The sequence below is a fragment of the Dreissena polymorpha genome, chromosome 14, assembly GCF_020536995.1.
Source record: "Dreissena polymorpha isolate Duluth1 chromosome 14, UMN_Dpol_1.0, whole genome shotgun sequence".
NCBI classification, from domain to species: domain Eukaryota; kingdom Metazoa; phylum Mollusca; class Bivalvia; order Myida; family Dreissenidae; genus Dreissena; species Dreissena polymorpha.
The window spans coordinates 7497735-7509776 of record NC_068368.1 but is presented as its reverse complement, the minus strand read 5'-3'; the positions used below and the strand labels follow the sequence as shown (position 1 = coordinate 7509776).

The following is a 12042-nucleotide window of genomic DNA, read 5'->3' as shown; positions in this document are numbered from 1 at the left end:
AGTTAAAGTCCATTTGTAATACCACTTTCTAAGAATCGTTATCAACCAATTAAAATGCAGTCAGGAGAAATAAACACAAACTTTTCATGAGTTCAATGTTTGCAAGGATTGTTGGTTCAATACACCTGGACAATTGGCATCCTGTGTTTTGTTTAATTTCCGGACAAACAGCTCCTTTTAAATTTGTCCACTATGAAAAATTGCACCCAATTACATTTTTTACCCAGACAATCGGCACCCAAATTTACACCCGTCAACATTTTGTTTGACTTTGTCAGACTGATTACCGTAATTTGTCTGTTAGTTAGATACACAAAATATTCAAGAATTACAGGAGTTCGAAAATTAAGAGCCAAACAATTAAGGTTGTAGAAAATTAAGAAACACTAGGTACAAATATTGCATAGTCAATCAGATATGGGTATGGTATATGAGTAGCATATATGGTATAAAATACTAATATCAGCTGCTTGTAATACCACGCAGTTTAACATAAATTGATTATATATATGTTTGCATATAATTTAAAATAATTGGACATTTCACAGCAAAGTCAAATCAAGTGATATGTCTTAATTGGCGAAAATAACTAAAATGTATCATAGCCTTTAACCGGGTGCTGATTGTCCGGGTGGAAAATTTCATTGGGTGCATTTGTCCTCGTCGACAAATTTAAGAGATGCAAATTGTCCCGGAATGAAAAAAAATCTCAGAGAGCTGATTGTCTGGGTTCGGATACCGGTCAATGAATAATTACATTTTTGTTAGTTATAATGGCTGTAGAAGATTGATGGGTTAAATCATGACACAATACGAGGAAAAAAATGATGTACAATTTCTACAACATTTTGATAGCATTTTCTTTAGCTTTCCCAGGGGTATCAACCTTTCCCAAGTAATTGTCTATTTTAAATGCTATAAATGACTAAATGGATTTTGTTGTAAAATACCAATTCCAATTTTATAAAATTGTGTGGAGACACATGAGTTTATTTTTGAAAAAAAATGAAAGCAATACGAATTTTTATGGCCCCGGATCGAATGATCGGGAGCATATTGTTTTTGGCCTGTCTGTCATTCTGTCCCAAAACTTTAACCTTGGTTAAAGTTTTGCGATAACTTTTGCAATATTGAAGATAGCTACTTGATATTTGGATGCATGTGTATCGTATGAAGCTTCACATTTTGAGTGGTGAAAGGTCAAGGTCAAGGACATCCTTCAAGGGTTGAAAGTAAAAAAATACAATCCAAGGGAAGTAATAAGCTTTAAAAGGGAGATATTTTCTAAACCTGCCAAATGATTTATTGAAATATTATTTCAAAGCAGAGCAATAGGGGGCATTTTGTTTCTGACAAACATATCGCTTGTTTTAAGTAGTCATTAAGTGATGTTTGAATTTTATGAAAAAGAAAAAAATTAAGTGATGTTTGAATGTGATAAGTTTTAACAGGTTGGCCAAAAAACTAATAAATTTCTATTTATGTAAATATGAACAACTAATATTGAAAATATGTTTTTTTTATATATATGCACACAAAAGCATCGGCAAGAAATACAATAATACCACCTAGTTATCCTGATTGTGCATGGTAATTTCTTAAAGATGTCTTGAGCAATAACTGTCTGCTCCTGAACTATTCTGAACATCTCTTCCTGCTCAGACCCAGTGTACATGTTCATGTTTGTTCAAGAAACTAGGATTCATAAAAGTCTTCATGGCAGCGTTTAGTGCATAAGGGATCTTATTATCTCAGATAAGGATTACATATGATTAAAGTTTATTTTGGGAATGTCATGACACAACCATTAGTTATGAGATAGCTAAAGGATAGGCATAAGAATTGGGATAAAATAAAAATGTTTTTGCCATTAAGGAATTATGCAGTTTTCCAAAGCTTTTGTTGATGGATTTAGTTTCATTCGTTAATTCATTCATTAAACTATATAATGGAAATGCTTAACATGTTTTCAAGCTTTTATAGGACTCATTTGTGTTTTTCTCTAATTCATGAAAGCGTATTAAAATGTTTCATCTTTTCTGTGCCTTTACCACCTGACTTTTTCTGATCTGTGTTGGGAGAATAAAGCGTGACCCAGTTAACATTTGTAAGGATCTCTTACAAAATATTTCACCATTTTTAATGGTATCAAGTGGAGAGCCTGCTCATTCGTAAGAGTTTTCTATAGGTATCATGATCTTTTTGAACAAATAGGTATTTTTTCAGTAAAGTGCAACCGCGTGTTTGTAAGTCCCCACACTGATCCGACATTATATATTTACAAAGACATCATTTTAATTGTTAACTGGGTCGCGCTTTATTCTCCCAACACACATCTTAAAAAGTCACGTGGTATAGGCACCATGATCTTGCCATTATTATATCCAGGTGTTTTGTCTGTTTAGTGCACTCTCTGCATCATGTTTATTTTAATTAAAGTGTTGTTTCTATATTGCAGGAGTTATGTTTATTATTCACGAGTGTTGTCTTTTTTCAGACGTTTTGCCAATAAATAAGGAGATATATGTGTATAATTTAAGAGATATGTCTATAATAAAGGAGTTCTGTCATTAATTCATATGCTATTTCTATAACTCATAAGTCATGTCAATAATTGAGGAGTTATGTTCATAATTTAGGATTTTTATATATAACTCAAGAGCTTTACTAATAATTAAGGAATGCTGTCTATAATTCATGAGTTATGTCTTCAATTCAGAATCTAGGTCTTAAGTTCAGGAGTTATGTCTATAATTCAGAAGTGATGTCTATATTTGCAGAGTTATGGCTATAATTCAGGGGTTCTGTCTGTTGTTCAGGAGTTCTATTTATAATTCAGGAGTTCTATCTATAATTCATGAGTTATATCTATTATTCTTGAGTTCTCTCTATAATTCATGAGTTCTATCTATCATTCAGGAGTTCTATCTATAATTAAAGATTTCTATCTATAATTCATGAGTTCTATCTATAATTCATGAGTTCTATCTATTATTTTTGAGTTATCTCTATGATTCAGGAGTTCAATCTATAATTCAGGAGTTCTATCAATAATTCAGGAGTTCTATCTATGATTCAGGAGTTCTATCCATAATTCAGGAGTTATATTTATAATTCAGGAGTTATATCTATAATTCATGAGTTCTATATATAATTCATGAGTTGTATCTATTATTCTTGAGTTCTATCTATTATGCAAGAGTTCTATCTATAATTCAGGAGTTCTATCAATAATTCAGGATTTCTCTCTATAATTCAGGAGTTCTATCTATAAATAAGGAGTTCTAATTTTAATTCATGAGTTCTATCTATAATATATGAGTTCTATCTATAATTAAGGAGTACTTTTTATAATTCATATGTTCTATCTATTATTCTTGAGTTCTATCTATTATTCAGGAGTTCTATCTATAATTCATGCGTCCTATCTATAATTCATGAGTTCTATATAAAATTCAGGAGTACTTTCTATAATTCAGGAGTTCTTTCTATAATTCAGGAGTCCTATCTATAATTCAGGAGTCCTATCTATATTTCAGGAGTGTTATCAATTATTCAGGAGTGATGTATATAATTAAGGTGTCATGTCTATAATTTAAAGAGTCCTGTCTATAATTTAGTAGTGTGTTTTCTATTATACATGCATGCTCTGTCTATTATCCAGGTGTGTGAAGCTAATGTAGGCTAACATATACAATGAGACTGCGTGTAGGTACCATGCTGTTGCATCAACCGTAAGTTTTGTCCAAACAAAATCATTCATGATGCTTCTTTTTGTGGTTAAAACGTGTTGTTTGTGTTATGTCTTGGCAGTTTGTCTTTTATGCAGGGTCACTGTTTTGAAAAATAACAAGAAGTTTATTCTCTTAACAAGGCATTCAACTGCACATTCCTTTTTATATGCCCGTTTTTCAAAACAGGACGTATTATAAGATCACCCTTGGTGGGTGGCTGGCGGCAGGTGGCGGCAACCACAGCAGTGTCCGCACTCTAATTCAAATAGTTTTCATCTGATGTTCACCACACTTGGTCAGAAGTTGTATCTAGACAATATCTAGGTCAAGTGAGATTATTGGTCATTCCGGGTCAAAAACTAGGCCACTGGGTCACTTAGTGCATTTCAAGGATTAAGCATGGTGTCCGCTCTCTAATTGAGGTAGTTTTCATCCGATCTTTACCAAACTTGGTCAAAAGTTGTATCAAGACAATATCTAGGTCAAGTTCGATTATGGGTCATGCCGAGTCAAAAACTAGGTCACAGGGTCACTTAGTGCATTTCAAAGATTAAGCATGATGTCTGCTCTCTAATTGAAGTAGTTTTCATCTGATCTTCACCAAATTTGGTCAGAAGTTGTGTAAAAATGATATCTAGGTCAAGTTCAAATATATGTCATGTAAGGTCAAAAACTAGGTAACGAGGTCACTTAGTGCATTTCAAGCATTTAGCATGGTGTCCGCTCTCTAATTGAAGTAGTTTTGATCCGATATTTATCGGACTTAGTCAGAAGTTGTATTCAGACAATATCTAGGTCAAGTTCGAATATGGGTCATGCCGGGTTAAAAACTAGGTCACGGGGTCACTTAGTACATTTCAAGGATTTAGCATGGTGTCCGCTGTTTAATTAAAGTAGTTTTTATCCGATCTTCACCAAATTTGGTCAGAAGTTGTGTCTAAATGATATCTAGGTCAAGTTCAAATATGGGTCATGCTGAGTCAAAAACTAGGTCACGAGGTCAATTAGTGAAATTCAAGCATTTAGCATGGTGTCCGCTCTTTAATTGAAGTTGTTTTCATCCGATCGTCACCAAATTTGGTCAGAAGTTGTGTCAAGTTGATATCTAGGTCAAGTTCAAATATGTGCTGCTTAATTTTCAAAAAAATATCATTTTGCCACTAAAATGGTAAAGTTATCAAATTGTCTAAAACCTTTAAACAGGCCTATCTTGTGACAGTTTGGCATTCTTGTTAATGCTTGATGTTGATAGATGAAGGGAATATGCTCTCCTTGTATGATTTTTTTAAACATGTCTGACGTGTTGTTTTGCATTAACATTGTCACATTTTGATTTGACTTTTAACAGTACGTATTGACTGGCATTTAATATTATCGTTTTTTATGAGTGTGCACGCCTTTCTTATCGTTAAGACCCCAATTTGTACAATATATGAAACTTTGTCATTAATAGCAGTTGCATAATCAATTTGATGAAGAATAAGACAATTTTAAGCACTTTTGTTGAATATGCAAGCAATATCTGCATTACTATTTCAGCATCAACAAGAGCGGATAGTGCTGGCCTGTGAGAGATGGCTTGAACTCAATCTGATACCAGCTGTAAGTAATGCATAGCTTCATTCATGTGTTCCGCACTGTTTCAGTGTGTGTGTGTGTGTGTGGGTGATTTTGTGGTGTAATTGTAATTAACCCAAGTGGATAAAAATGCTTTATGTTCTTTTCCCTGATGGATAGGAACAAAGTCTCAGAAAAATATAACTATTAAGAGACGACTATAAATTTGATTGGAAGTTTAAGTCTGTTGTCTTATTGGTTTAACGTAATTACTCTAAGTTTTTGGACACTCTAAGTTTTCAAAATACTCTTATTTAGCAAATTTTTGTATTGTACTTGACTCTAAATTTGTGAACATATGGGTTTTTGTCCATAATTAATGTCTCTTAATTTTCTTACAGAATATTTGACCACGCTTTTCTACAGACATAGGCCCTGTTTTTCGCTTATCTCGTGTCATATAGATTTTTACAACGGGTTTGAGGTCATACAGTTTTGTAGATTCATGCCGGAGGGCAATTGACCATTACATTCGCGGTATATACAGTGTTAATAACCATGTAAACCGGTTGAAAGGAATGGACTCACCCAACAGCATTTTGAAACAGTGTCGTCCTACTAAGGAAGCAGAATTTTAAGTCTGTTTTTACGTTTTTTGTTCTACAGTATTTCAGACAAGAAAGCTGTGAACTTGTATTTATTTCTTTAAGCAGAAATAGAAGAGTTAATCACAAGATAAATATTGTTCATTGATTTATTGCATTTATTTTGCTCCCCCAAAATTTATTTTCGGGGGAGCATATAGTCGCCGCTTCGTCTGTCCGTCCGTGTGTCCGTGAGTCCGTGTGTCCGTGTGTCAGTCCGTGCACAATTTTTGTCCGGGCTATTTCTCAGCAACTTATGACTGAAATTCAATGCAACTTTACTGGAAACTTCCCTACCAAAAGGAGATGTGCATATTATCAGCGTGTTCTGGTCGGATGATTTTTCACAGAGTTATGGCCCTTTGAAATTTTCCATTACCTGTACATATAGTGCAATTCTTGTCCGGGCTATTTCTCAGCAACTAATGACCGTAATTCAATGAAATTTTATGGTAAGCTTCACTACCAAGAGGAGATGTGCATATTATCAGCGGGTTCTGGTCGGATAATTTTTACAGAGTTATGGCCCTTTGAAATTTTCCATTAACTGTACATATAGTGCAATTCTTGTCCGGGCTAATTCTCAGCAACTAATGACCAGAATTCAATGAAACTTTATGGGAAGCTTCACTACCAAGAGGAGATGTGCTATTATCAGCGGGTTTTGGTCGGATGATTTTTTACAGAGTTATGGCCCTTTGAAATTTTCCATTAACTGTACATATAGTGCAATTCTTGTTCGAGCTATTTCTCAGCAATTAATGACCGGAATTTAATGAAACTTTATGGGAAGCTTCACTACCAAGAGGAGATGTGCATATTATCAGCGGATTGTGGTCGGAGGATTTTTCACAGAGTTACCCTTCTCGAATCAAAATTCACTTTTTAACAAAACACACATTTAACACACTCAAAAGTGCGTTAATTCTGTGTTTTTAGTAAATATTTGTGTTTTAAGTGTGCATAAGTGCGTTTAAGTTCGCATTTTGTGTGTTTTTTTTATTTCCAAGTGAGTTTTTAAGTGAAACAGTTAGTTTTTTGTGCGTTTTTTTTCTCCTTAAGTGCGCTTTTGAGTGTAGATCTGAGAAGAATGTTAGTCTTTTATCTAAGAAGTGTGTTTTAAGATTTACAGATGTAGGTTTTTTTTGTACAAAAGTGCGTTTTTTCTTTTTTGATGTGCGTCTTTAGTTTAAACCTATTTATTTTAGCTCGATTGCATCGAAAGCCTAAGGCTTATATAAACGCTCTCGAGTCCGTTTCCTGGGCCTAGAACCAGTACTTGGTGTCTTTGGGGGAGATCTAAAGAACGCTCCCACGGTGGGGATCGAACCCGTGACCTCCCGGTCGCTGGGCGGACACCATATCCATTACACCACGGCGACCTATCTGATGTGCGTCTTTAAAGCATACGTTAGTCTTTTTTTCATAAGTGCGCTTTTATCATATATCTGTTTTAAAAGGATAAATCTAAAAAGACACACGTTTAGCACACTTCTTAAAAAGTGTGTCTTTAATTTATTTACAACAAATGAATTAACATAGTAATATACCTGTTATAATATAATGTGCAGTTTGAATTCAAAGCGGTTACTGGTTGTACTGAATTCTTTTTTATCTTCACATAATATTAATGGTCTTATTGTTGCAATTTGTCTGCTCATAAAATATGTGATACAGTAGAACAGCTTTTAAAAGGACAAGAACAACTAAATCAGGCTGTGGGTAACTAATTAAAAATATTGAAAGTGTCAAAAATATTATTTGGGCTTGCCAGCAATAAGTATATCTCCTCAACATAAAAAATAAATAAGTATTTGAACTTTCTTATATTGATATTTAACCCCAAATACAATTAATGTCTACCACATTGTTCATAAACATACATTTTAAAAGGCAATTAAAATAATATTCATATTATTATAATTTGCTAACAGCATTCAGCATGTTATATTTAAATATTTCCAATTGAATATAATGTGCTAAGGGTGCTGTGAATAGGTCCCTGGAATTATTGAATAAATATAGGAGGTTTGGGGGATTCCGATAATGACGTCATGTTTGCGCATGCTTAAATTTTGGCCGTCATAACTGCGGCCATTTTGCTATTGTTTGCATTTGATGAACCTCATCGTGATACGGTTACCATATTAATCTCTACTTGACACATATTCGCGACCCTTTTTAAGAACAACAAAATACTCAGAAATTGAAATTCTTTCAGAATAAATTGATATCAATGAACGAAAACAAAATTTATAAGGACGAAAACAAACAACAAATAGATTGATTTTATTTAATCAACCCGAACTGATTTGAACCTATATGTCTGTAAAAACTTACCTTGTTACAGAATAATTAAATCCTCTTGATAAATGTTTTTCTTTTATTTAATTGTCCACACCAACTTTGACACTCTTTGTTTCAGCATTTTTATCCCACCCTTCTCGAAAAAGTTTACTTAATGCGCATTTTATGCACATTAAATGCGCATTAAATGCGCATGTTATTGGCACCGTATTGTTTGCTTAACAAGTGCATTTTATTCTGTTAAAAAAAACACACTTTACTAGTGTGTTTATACACATAAGTGTATTTTTTCCACGCAATAATACACTTAAGTGCGTTTATTATGTTAATAAGTGCGCTTAAGTTTATTTTCAAGCGCATATATACACTTGAGTGTATTTTAAGACATACAAATAATACACTTCATGGTCAAAGTGAATTTTTTTTAAAGCGCATTAATGCACTTGAGTGCATTTCCAGTCCTTCAAATAATACATTTTACAGAATTAGAAGCGAATTTTTTAAGCGCATTAATACACTTGAATGCATTTTCAGTCATACAAATAATACACTTATCAGTAACTAAAGTAATCTTTCAAGTGCATCAATACACTTAAGTGTATTTTAACTCATACAAATAATACACTTCATGGAGTATTCAAAGTGAATTTTTTTAAGCGCATTAATACACTTGAGTGCATTTCCAGTCATACAAATAAAATTCTTCATTGAGTATTCAAAGTGAATTTTTGTAAGCGCATTAATACACTTGAGTGCATTTCCACTGCTACAAATAATACACTTTACAAAATTGATAGTGCTTTTTTAAGCGCATTAATACACTTGAGTTCATTCCCCGTCATACAAATAAAACACCTTACAGTATTAAAAGTGATTTTTTAAGCGCATTAATACACTTAAGTGCATTTTTAGTCATACAAAAAATACACTTTATGAAGTATTGAACGTGAATTTTTTCAGCGCATTATACGCTTAAGTGTACTTTTCATCACTTCAAATTTATATGGTTAAAAATTAACCAAATAAAAAAAAAATCCCAGCATTTTTAAGCCAGCATTCATTATTTATGTGAAAGGTTTGTGTAAACACATACATATAAAACAAAATATTCATTTCAATAGATAAGAACACTTTTATTATAATGTTAAAGCTTAAAAAACAAAAACAAAGGTTACATATCTACATAAAAGAGAGGATTCAAACGGGCTATTGCCTATCTGGAATTAACAATTTAAAATATAAAGCTCATACCAGTGATTTTTCTCCCCTCTGATTAAAGCCAAATACAGGTGGTTTCCGCTTCAGAAATATAAAAGTTTTCCCCTTCTTAAGCTGAAATGTTTTCCTTATCATTTACTAGATTTTTTATATATTACATTAATTCCAAATCCTATTTTGATATGGACAAAAGCAGCACATTTAATTCAATCATATTCTGGATCTTAATATATGATAAATGAACCGTATTCATGAAATTTATATAAATCTATACCTTATTCTTAATTTTTATTTTTCTTGTTCATTATTGCGCTAAAATATGCCCTTCTGAGAGCCAGTTCAGGTTTTTTTGAAATTCCAAAGAAAATCACTGCATACAAGCAGACAATATTTAGCAGCTTAGCCCCTGTCACTATATTTGTTGTTATTTACTGTTCCTTACAAAGAATGCATTCATAAACCACCCTTCATAGAGCAGTTCACCAGCTGATCAGGTCTGAAAACTACTGTCATGGTCTTTGCAAGGCGCGTCTCGTGCATGATCTCATTTGAGATCAGGTCCTGAAAGATATTTTATAATGTAGGTGTTAAATATTGCTGTTATGGTAATCTTGTTGCTATACAAATTATTAATTTAAATCAAAACAAGATTGTTTGCTTGTTGTTTTTGTTTGTTTATTTTTGCAATTAAATCCTGTGATCACATGTGACTTAACGCTTTTCATAAATAATTAATAGAAATTACGTGTGGTAGAAAATACTGTTTGAAAATGTACCAAGAGATGTAGTCTCATTTGGCTGTGTGGACTGGTCGGAAGTGTAACGCCTTTTAAAGGCAATAACCTGTATAGTTTTACCTCTCAACAAATCCAACTTTTCTTGGTCAAGGACAGGGCTCGGTTTTCCCACTCCTGATCTCCTCAAGTTGGCCTGCTCGTGCAGGGTAAAACCTGGTATCAAAGTCCATACATCAATTAGTCCCCCTTTTGCTCTCTTTTTTGGCAGGCGATGATGCATATTCTATCCAAAGAATCTTCCAATCAATGTCAATTTCACCTTGGGAGTTCAACCTTCAAACTTAAAATATAATAGTTCTCATTGAATATGTGGGAAAGAAATCTGTTCATTATTGACCAGAAATAGGTATAAATAACATTAAAGATAACAATAATCATTAAATACAACTATAATTATTCAAATGGTGTTGTTTTTCCTTAGAATTGCATTACATTTATACTTATCCATTTACATTTCCCAGTGACAATACATAAATATGATAATGATCATAATTAATTCAATATAAAACTAAATAAAAAAGGGATGCAAAAATATAAATACAAACCTAAAACAACTGTTCTTCAGTATTCCAAGAAAACAGGCAGTTAATGAATTATGAGACCATATCACTTTAACCACCCACTTTGAGAATCTCCTTTGCAACAAACTTATTGTTGATTTACACATTGTAGTAAATACACATTATTTTCATCAAACAAAACTTCATGCTGAAAGTATTTCAAGACATTTTACACTAGAATTATAAGTCTTAATGTTACTCAATTATACCTTAAATTTAGCTCAAAGTCAGTTGCTGAAAACCCCCTTTGTTTAAAAAAAATAATAACTTCCTGTCTCCAGCCAATCAAAGTCGCTTGTTTTCAAATAGATGGTGGCTGAACCAATCAAAAGTCTATCAACACCCCTTTGTTAGGCCTATAGATGGAGGACTGATAGGGATTATTGTTTATAATTTAATTGGGGGGGGGGCTAATCTCTTATGTGTGTCGGCCAATTACTAAAACTGAGAAATATCCACTGATTTCAACACCAACATATTTATTGAATAATACACAGCACCATGAGCATATTATATTTAATTGTGAATATTTCAATATAACATACTAAATGGTGTTAGTCAATAATATTAACATTATGAATATTATTTAAATTGCCTTTTAACATGTATGTTAATAGTCAATGTGGTAGACATTAATCGAAATGGGGTTAAATATCAGTGTAAGAAAGTTCAAATACTTATTTTTTATATTGTGGAGATATTATTGATTCTGGCAAGCCCACATAATATTTTTGACACTTTCAATCTTTTAATTAGTTACCACAGCCTGATTTAGTTGTACTTTTCCTTTAAAAAGCTTCTCTACTGATTCACATATTTTATTAGAAGACAAATTGCACCAATAAGATCATTAACATTATTTGAAGATAAAAAATACTTCAGTACAATCCTCCTATTAAACACTATATCTCTGTCCTTTAACTTCAGCTATTTGCTATAGTGTTGCTCTTTTTTATGAAGATGCACTTAAAAATACATTTGTACAGAAAGAATATTTTTTTGCAAATCAGAATATACACTTATATGCACAAAAATGAACTTCATTAAAAAAATGCACTTATTGCGTAAAAGATGGACTTTGTCTACAGAAGATACACTAAAAGTACAGAAAAATACAGAAAAATATAATGAAAATACAGAAAAAATGCACTTAAGTGCACTTAATTATGAAAAAAGTGCAGAAAAAATACACTTTTCGGTAAAATTGCAGAAAAAATACCCTTTT

At 32.5% G+C, this 12042-nt stretch overlaps 1 pseudogene; it reads left to right on the top strand.

Moving 5' to 3' along the window:
• The window catches only part of LOC127858570 (BTB/POZ domain-containing protein 16-like), a 104300-nt pseudogene that overhangs the window by 73842 nt on the left and 18416 nt on the right, over positions 1-12042 (top strand).